This window comes from Bison bison, unplaced genomic scaffold, assembly GCF_000754665.1.
Source record: "Bison bison bison isolate TAMUID 2011002044 unplaced genomic scaffold, Bison_UMD1.0 scf7180017864343, whole genome shotgun sequence".
NCBI classification, from domain to species: Eukaryota; Metazoa; Chordata; class Mammalia; order Artiodactyla; family Bovidae; genus Bison; species Bison bison.
In genome coordinates, this window is record NW_011494915.1 from 1,296,516 (window position 1) to 1,306,709 (window position 10,194).

The following is a 10,194-nucleotide window of genomic DNA, read 5'->3' on the forward strand; positions in this document are numbered from 1 at the left end:
CAATGAACGTGAGTTTGAGTGAATTCTGGGAGTTGGTGATGGACAGGGAGGCCTGGTGTGCTGCGATTCATGGGGTCGCAAAGAGTCAGACACGATTGAGCGACTGAACTGAACTGAACTGAAAGAGTGATGGCAGCTCGTTGCCAATAATATGTGATTTTGAAGCTGTCAGTCTATTGTGATATAAACCCATTTTCCCAGACAGTGAGGGGCCCATTGGAGAGGAATTCTTTGATTTTATTGGATAACAAAAAGCTTTAGGTAGTGTTTTCTTAAATGATTTACAAAATAAATCTTTCTCCTTGATCAGGATCATTGAGGTTAACATGAGAGTTAGAGTATCATTTTTCTTGCAAGATCATCATTTTATCAAAATAAAAAGAGTCTTCAACAAGACACCCCACAAATCCCAAGAGAGTAATTACACTCTTGGAACTGGAAATCTTGCATGTTTGCAGACATTTTGGAGTTCGGCATTTGTGGCTCTTTGCACACTATGAAATATTTATGCATTGTTCAAATAACCCTGCTTAGTTACCATTGGATACCTACTGTTGTACAGGAATTGCATTTAGAAAGGAACTGAATCTAATTTGCAAAATCCATAAAGCTCTCATACACATATACTTCAGTGGAAATTTTTCTGAGACAGTAGTTGAACATACTAGTAAATAGTTGCTTATTTGGTTTGGAGGATTTTTTGTTATTTGCAGCAATGAAAAAAATTACTTACTCTCAACATATTGCAATTAATTTATAAAACAAAGTTGCCAATAAAATTTGACTTTCTATACCAGACATTTAAAAAAAATGATTACTGTGCATGCAGTAATCCATTTTACTAATGCAAAAGCATAAAAATAAACAAGAGATTATTTATAACTATCACCTAGAGAAAGCATTTTAGAAAATACCCTTCTGACTACTGTTTTGTTTTCCTTCCTTTAATTATCTCCTTTCCTTCCTTCCCTTCCCTTTCCTTTCTTCCTTCCTTCCTGGTCTTCTTCCATCCTTCCTTTCTGTCTATCCATTCATCTGTCCTTGTATTTAAAACATGGTGTTATATTAGATATAAACTTTTTACAGTTTGCTTTGGTAATGAAGCAGCATACTTTGAGTGTCTTCCAAGCCAGTAGATATACTTCTACTTAACAGGGATTTTATTTCATTGTATTATAATGTTCCATAAATTATATGTCCAATCTCTTATTACTGGGCATTTATATTGTTTCTAATTTTTGACTAATAGAAACATTTCTAAACAGATAAAGAGAATTAAAATTCATTTATTCAATAAATAGTTATTGAACTGACACTATGTGCCACATACTGGGGTTATAGCAATGTTAGAAACAGCTCATGTTTCTGTCTTTCTATAAGTCCATGATAAATAGATAAAACAAGATCTTTGAAATTTAGATTAGGGTAACATTTGTTTTTCCTGAGACAGTCTTTATCATCTGTTAGAGAAGGTTAATACTTCTGGTTATTATTTTCCAAGGCCATTAAAAGGCTTTATTCCTGATGTCACACTCACCAACTGTAACTCCAGTTACAGTTGACAAGGTGAGAGATGGCTGTGTTATCACTAGAGATGGTGAAAAATGGTCACATTCTGGATCTATGTGGAAGGTAGAGACGACTGGATATGCTGTTGGTTAGGATGTCAGGTGAGAGGGAAAGAGATGTTCAGGTGGACTCTACAGTTTTTAGCCTGAGAGACTAGGTTGTCAGTCACTAGCTGTCAATCACTGACTGGTGGATAGGAGGGAGCAAAGGTTTCATGGAGGCAGAGATGAGGGTGATCAACATTTTGGTTGTGAGGTGTTTATTAAGTGGAGATGTTCAAGTGTGAAATTGGATGCATGAATCTAAAGCTCAAGAGAGAGAAGTCAGAGTGGGAGATTTAAATTTGGCAATTATCAACACTGGCCAAATGATCTTAATCAAGGCAATTAATCTTTCTGTACCTCAATTCAATCATCTATAAGATGGGTATAATGCTTTTTTGTAAAAGTTAAATGAAATAATACAAATTTTATAAAAATTTAGCACACTGCCTGACACATGGTGAGTAGATAATAAACATTACCTCCTACTCCTCCTTCCCATGATGATGATGGATGCATGGGTAGGTGGATGATTGCAGTGTTGATAAATTAATTAATGTGAACATTTTTAAAACCCAGGTCAGAAGTTCAACTCATTTTGGAGAAATGGAGAAAACATGGGTTCATCTGCTTTCAGTGTAGGATATAGAGGTATAGGAGAAAAAGCAGATCCTAAAATACATTTAGATTAGAGGCTTAGTAACTATGGGTTATTAATTACATTTTCCAGGGAAACCAAGCCATGAATCCCAGGGCTCATATTATCATGGCTGACTATGCCAAGTCTAATATTTGTGGTTGAAGTGTGGTCCTGACCTTCCTTGCCTAGATGGAAATGTTAACTAAAAAAGCATTTTGTAGTCCTTGAGGTGCTCAGAGAGAATCCTTTTAATAATTCAGTCAACTGTATTTACATGGTCCCTCGATGTCTGGGCCAGGCCTTGTTAGGAATAAAGGATAAAATATTAAAGAGAGAAATATAAACAATCCTGACTTGAATTACAATTTCTAGTTAAAAAAAGAGTTCATGACTCACAGAAGCTATTATGTGTGTAATCTCTGAAAATGGAATTGGCTGGCTGACCTCCTAAGAGCCCCTCTTAAACACTAAGTGAATATTTCACTATAATGACCAAGACTTTGCAGTTGATGTTAGCAGACTGCCTACTCACTAAGAATTTGCAGTCATTCATTCAATCACCAAAGTTGTGAAGAGCAATTAATATGACCCAGATATCCTACTAGCTGAGAATTGCAGTTTTTGAAGTTATGATGGCTTAGTTGTCTGCTAACTCAAAGTCTTTTCTCCAACACATGAAACACATTTCTGCAAAATATATTTCATTTTTTTTAGAAAGCAAACATTGATTCTGAGATACTTGTAGATTTGCACACAAAAGATCCTGTGTACCCTTTACCCACTCCCCTCAATCGTAACATCTTGTAAAACTATAGTTAATGTCACTGTAGGGATATTGACAATTCATTTTTATATTAAGAAATGAAACCTTAAGACTATATTAAGATTTGGAATCACAAATGTAAGATTTAAATATACAAGTCTAAAGACATGCGAAGATATCTCAGCTAATGCTATTTTCCCTGTTTTGTACCCTATGCTCCTTCCCTCTGTCTGTGACCCTGAGTCTGGATACACCTTCTGTATATTGCTCTAGGGATTTTTGTATACGCCTCCTTTTGTAACACTCAGCTCACAGGAAATTCCTTGTTTAAAAAATGTTTTCTTTTGTGACTCAAATCTCAAACGGCAAAAATTACATCAACTATTCACTACTGTTTCTATGGCATCTGACAAAGTATCTGATGCAGAGGGTCTTATTTGGATGAGAGAATCAATTAGTCACCCCTGTGACAGGTCATCGAAAACTAGGATGTTAGTGGTGATGCTTCTTCAGAAGTCAGTAAGACCTTTGCTTCTCTAATTACACATCTGCCCTCAGAAAGCTTTCCATCCACCAAAACAACCAAAATATGTATGTGGTCTAACACATGTGAGAAAGTTATTATTCTTCAAAACAATCTAATCTGAGTTAAATAACAATCCGCCAATTACTGAAATGTCTTGAAATCAGGTGTGAAAAGCAATCTATTCTAGAATACTTTTCTTGATGAAGGATTTTTTGGGTTCTCCAATGTTCTAATCAACTAGACCATCGTAGCTGAATGATTTCCCCTCTAAATGACAGTATAAGTTAATGCTTCTTAAACCTTGCTTGTGAACACCCAGGGCACCTACAAGCTGGCTTCTCTCTGGGGGATAATGGAACTCTGATAATTTGGTGCTTTAAATAGCTTGGCAGATTATCTGAAACAAATAGTGTAATAAACAAGTATACCCTAATGGTTAGCTTCTGAGAACATACCTTAAAAGCTTTTCATTGGAAAGTTTTGTCTTTTGAAGTTGGGAATATCTGTGTCTGATCTGAGATATTCCAAGATTGCTCAGTCTGTTGAGTGCTTTGTTCAGTGGCACTGAGAAGTCACTTGGGATAAAATTAAGAGCCAGTTAGTCATGATATCTATCTTAATAGAGCTTATTTTCTAGAATAAAGAACAGAAAAAAATATTAAGTGAGCAAAACAACAAATTAAATAATTATAATTTTTGAAAAGCCACTTCTAGTGAGTGAATGAATGAACATGAAGAGAGAAAAGCAGCCCTGAAAGGCAAAAACTAGCCTCAAACACACATAGGTGGGCTGCGGTTTGCTCCTGTTGAACATAAAAAATTTCACAAAACATCAACATCATCCTTTCTGAGACTGTAACTGATCAAAACAATGACGCTGTAATCATTTTTGAATACAGATAAAAACATGAGCATTGTCCAAACCAGAAAAATGACCAAACATTTCTCCGTAATAGTTAATATGTGTGACTGCTGCTTTTTTTTCCTTTTTTTTTTTTTTCACAAATCACCGGGTGCTTACATTCTAGGTGAGAATTATTAAGATACCCAATCACAGAATTATCCCAGCTTCCTAGCAGCATCCCATGCAGAGCAAAGTCTCACTTCCTTGAATCATCTCCCAGATGACCTAATTTCAAATCCTACAATGAACCCTTTTCAATACTTCCCCCACCCACCTCAGCCATGGTGTTCCCCAAGGTGGAGCTCTTTCTCCTTGCCATAAGGCAATAAACACCACATTACTCAATTAAAATGTGTTCCTGCTGCTCTTTGGCTTGAAAAATGAATGCTGCTGCTGCAGCTGCTAAGTCACTTCAATCGTGTCCAACTCTGTGTGACCCCACAGACGTCAGCCCACCAGGCTCCCCTGTCCCTGGGATTTTCCAGGCAAGAACACTGGAGTGGGTTGCCATTTCCTTCTCCAATGCATGAAAGTGAAAAGTGAAAGTGAAGTTGCTCAGTCATGTCCGACTCGTAGCGACCCCATACCAGGCTCCTCCATCCATGGGATTTTCCAGGAAAGAGTACTGGAGTGGGGTGCCATTGCCTTCTCTGGAAAAGTGAATGAAAGAACTTTTTTCAGATGTCTAAAGCTTTCTTCACTCAGATTTAATTGCTGAGTCAGATTTAGAATAAAACTTACTAAAATTTGGAAACACACATGAAGAAGAAAATGGTTTATCAACAGTAACTTGTTACAGAGAAAAAAATTAGAAAGACTTGAAAACTTGAGTGATTCTCAGAGAAGAAGGCTCTGAGCAGATGGAGGTCAGCGTATGATTTGGGAAGAGGTCTATATGTGTCTAGGTAGACAATGGAAAGAATAGATACCAGCATGGGAAAGATTTCAGCTTATTCGAAGAAGAATTCTAGACCAATGAGAGAGCTCTTGCGACAAATGGGCAAGAAAAGAAGGAAATTGAGCCATGTTCTGCCCGTAAGTTCTTCCTTCTCTCTCAAGTAAATCTTAAATGTAGCTTATTAAGCAATTTTTATCAAAGAGTTTGTAAGTACTTCAACAGGCAAAAGAACTCTTCTTCCTTCCAAAATACATCTCTCAGAAATCATAAACAGTTCTTAATATCTGGACACCTACCAGAATAGCAATTGCACTCCCCAAGTGTGCCAAAGTAAAATCAGTTGGCTCTATGTGCATACAGAATAAGGCAAGATAAATCCTAATAGCTGAGTCAGGAGCTAAATCTTTATCCAGGGATCAAGATTTATATACTACAACTCAGCTTTATTGTCTCTAGCTGCATAATGTTGGCTGGGAATAGCTTAATTTTAGGCACTTCTTTCACTGCTAATTTTAAACAGTCTCTTTCAGATTATCTCAGTTTCTTTTAGATACATATTCATAAATTAATATTTGAAAGTAACTTTCGTATATGTTTATTTCCTCCCCAAAGTTTTCCCTGTCCTTCCTCAAAATCCAAGATGGCATTAGGTATAGATGAAGAGCTTTTGTGTACTCATGATGATGCAGAAAGGAAAGCTGGAGTGAGTGAGGATGGGTGGCTTGACTATCCCCTGGGTTCTTTTGGGCTCCATTGAGATCCTTCTTGTCCAGCATGGTGACTGAACTTTGTTCTCTGTATGTTTCTCAAGTTTACGGCTGGTGAAACTGTTCTTTCCACACTGTGGGGCCTGGCGCTTCTCCTTTCCACCTCCTGTTTCACACTCTAGAACTTGGTCTCATTTGGCTCTTTCTGGCCCAGGTGATTCTCCTTGTTATCAGCTATGATAATAAATGGATGCTCATTGTCCTCATTTCAACTGTAAAAGAGAACCTAAAAATTACTCTAGCCTATCAGTGGCAGGTTCTGGGTTCTTAATTATCAGCTACCATTTGTAATATCCAAGAGACACTTTAAAATCTTTCCCATATCATAGACAATCCATTATATACCATGCTGGGTTCTGGGAAGGTGGATCAGCCTGAAGGAGTTACCTTTTGACTATGTCATGTGGCCAATTATATCCTGTGGAGCATCTCAAAAGGGTGCACTTTGGTTGTTGTTCAGTCACTCAGTTGCATCTGACTCTTTGCAACCCCATGGAATGCAGCATGCCAGGCCTCCCTGTCCATCACCAACTCCTAGAGCTTGCTCAAACACATGTCCATTGAGTCGATGGTGCCATCCAACCATTCTCTTCTTCTGTTATCCCCTTCCCCTCCTGCCTTCAATCTTTCCCAGCATCAGGGTCTTTTCCAGTGACTCAGCTCTTCGCATCAGGTGGCCAAAGTATTGAAGATTCAGCTTCAGCATCAGTCTTTCTAATGAATATTCAAGATTGATTTCTTTTAGGATTGACAAGTTTGATCTCCTTGTAGTCCAGGGGACTCTCAAGACTTCTCCAACACTACAGTTCAAAAGCATCAATTCTTTGATGCTCAGTCTTCTTTATGGTTCAACTCTCAACACCTTGGCAGTTGCATTTTTTTTTTCAAGTTAAAAGTAGAAACCTGCTTATGACATTCCATGTCAATATATCTTGTGTTTTTATTATTCCCTTTCAGGATTGGTCCTCAAAAGTGGATAGGGATTGATGAGAAATAAGAACTCTAACTGCTGGTGCCCTTGGATGCATTCTTTATTTCTCCTTTGATGGAAATTTACATCATGTTCTATTCTGAATTTTCTCTACCAAAGTCATAGAAAAGTCCATGTATGCGATCACCAGATTTGTCTGTTGATATGGAGAAGGAGTTTTGAGAATTTCTTTTTTCTTTTTTGACAAGGCCCAACTATCAGAACTATTATCTTGTTATAGACTCAAAATAAATCTAATTTGACAGTCAACATGAAGCATAGGTTTTGTTATTCTAGATGATTCCTTTTCTCTGAGGCACTGAAACCCATTAGGGTAGGAGAGCCCTAGGGTATTATGATTTAAGATAAATGAAAAGTACATCAATTTAATATTTAAAAAAATATTGTACCTATCAAAACTCTAATTCCATGCAGTCATGATTCCCAACTTTGATGGGTTCATGGATGTTTAAATCATTCATCTGCTCTGAGTCAATGAATCTTTCTCTGACATCTTTAATAATTTGTTTATTTATTCAATGTACTACTTATTGTATCACTTCTTCCTTTACAGTAAGATCCACAAGGACAGGAATATTTGTTTTTATTTACTCACTTATGTTACTGGTGCCTGGAACTAAGTAGGGCCTCATAACTATTTGCTGAATGAATAAATAATGAATGGATACAAGAAACAGATTCTCTTATGCTCATTTAGCAACAAATATTAAAAAGATAGTCAGGTCTTACATACAGCTGAGAAAGTAAGTTGTAATAATATGCACTGAAGAATGCTTAGGAAGTGTCCATTAGGTACTGAGGTTACAACAAGGAACAAAGAGATATGTGTCAGTTCTCATGGAAGAAGAGAGGGAGAGATATTAATTGTAATCCTGGCTTTGCATTTATTAACTATGTGATACAAGTAAAGTTATCCAATCCCTATGAGCCTCAGTATTTGAATCTGGAAATTGGAAATAGGGAAATTTATCTATTTCCTATTTGAAATAGAAAATTTATCTTATAGTGCGTTCTCTTGGCAAAACTGTATTAACCTTTGCCCTGCTTCATTCTGTACTCCAAGGCCAAATTTGTCTGTTATTCCAGGTATTTCTTGACTTCTTACTTTTGTATTCCAGTCCCCTATGATGAAAAGGACATCTTATTTGGGTGTTCGTTCTAGAAGGTCTTGTAGGTCATCACAGAACCATTCTACTTCTGAATCTTCAGCATTACTGGTCGGGGCATAGACTTGGATTACTGTGATAATGAATGGTTTACCTTGGAAATGAACAGAGATCATTCTGTCATTTTTGAGATTGCATCCAACTACTGCATTTTGGACTCTTTTGTTGACTGTGTTGGCTACTGCATTTCTTCTAAGAGATTCTTGCCTACAGTAGTATATATAATGGGCATCTGAGTTAAATTCACCCATTCCAGTCCATTTTAGTTCACTGATTCCTAAAATGTCGATTTTCACTCTTGCCATCTCCTGTTTGACCACTTCCAATTTGCCTTGATTCATAGACCTAACTTTTCAGGTTCCTATGCAATATTGTTGTTTATAGCATCAGACTTTACTTCTATCATCAGTCACATCCACAAATGGGTGTTTTTGCTTTGGCTCTGTCTCTTCATCCTTTCTGGAGTTAGTTCTCCATTGATCTCCAGTAGCTTATTGGGCACCTACCGACCTGGGGAGTTCATCTTTCAGTGTCCTATCTTTTAGCCTTTTCATACTGTTCATGTGATTCTCAAGTCAAGAATACTGAAGTGGTTTGCCATTCCCTTTTCCAGTGGGCCACATTTTGTCAGAACTATCCACCATGACCCATCCATCTTGGGTGGCCCTACACAGCATGGCTCATAGTTTCACTATGAGTTACACAAACACCCTCTTCCAACAACACAAGAGAAGACTCTACACATGTACACTGCCAGATGGTAAATACTGAAATTAGATTGGTTACATTTTTTGCAGCCAAAGATGGAGAAGCCCTATACAGTCAGCAAAAATAAGACTGGGAGCTGACTGTGGCTCAAATCATGAACACCTTATTGCCAAATTCAGACTAAAATTGAAGAAAGTAGGGAAAACCACTAGACCATTCAGGTGTGACCTAAATCAAATCCCTTATGATTATACAGTGGAAGTGACAAATAGATTCAAGGGACTAGATCTGATAGAGTGCCTGATGAACTATAAACAGAGCTTCATGACATTTTACAGGAGGCAGGGAACAAGACCATCCCCAAAAAATAAATGCAAAAAGGCAAACCATTGTCTGAGGACGCCTTACAAATAGCTGTGAAAAGAAGAGAAGCTAAAGGCAAAGGAGAAAAGAAAAGATATACCCATTTGAATGCAGAGTTCCAAAGAATAGCAAGGAGAGATAAGAAAGCCTTTCTCAGTGATCAATGCAAAGAAATAGAGGAAAACAATAGAATGGGAAAGACTAAATATCTCTTCTAGAAAATTACAGATACCAAGGGAACATTTCATGCAAGTTCAGTTCAATTGATCAGTCGTGTCTGACTCTTTGTGACCCCGTGAATCGCAGCACACCAGGCCTCCCTGTCCATCACCATCTCCCGGAGTTTACTCAAACTCACGTCCATCGAGTTGGTGATGTCATCCAGCCATCTCATCCTCTGTCGTCTCCTTTTCCTCCTGGCCCCAATCCCTCCCAGCATCAGAGTCTTTTCCAATGAGTCAACTCTTCTCATGAGGTGGCCAAAGTACTGGAGTTTCAGCTTTAGCATCATTCCTTCCAAAGAACACCCAGGGCTGATCTACTTTAGAATAGACTGGTTGGACCTCCTTGCAGTCCAAGGGACTCTCAAGAGTCTTCTCCAACACCACAGTTCAAAAGCATCAATTCTTCAGCACTCAGCTTTCTTCATAGTCCAACTCTCACATCCATACATGACAACCAGAAAAACCATAGCCTTGACTAGATGGACCTTTGTTGGCAAAGTAATTGTCTCTGCTTTTCAATATGCTATCTAGGTTGGTCATAACTTTCCTTCCAAGGAGTAAGTGTCTTTTAAGTTCATGGCTGAAATCAATATCTGCAGTGATTCTGCAGCCAAAAAAAAAAAAAAAGTTTGAT

The 10,194-nt window shown here is 37.7% G+C and overlaps 1 protein-coding gene across 1 annotated transcript in view; it reads left to right on the top strand.

Annotated features, from left to right (window-relative positions):
* FAM19A1 (family with sequence similarity 19 (chemokine (C-C motif)-like), member A1) overlaps positions 1 to 10,194 on the top strand; it is a 507,576-nt gene that overhangs the window by 73,773 nt on the left and 423,609 nt on the right. The window lies entirely within an intron of this gene.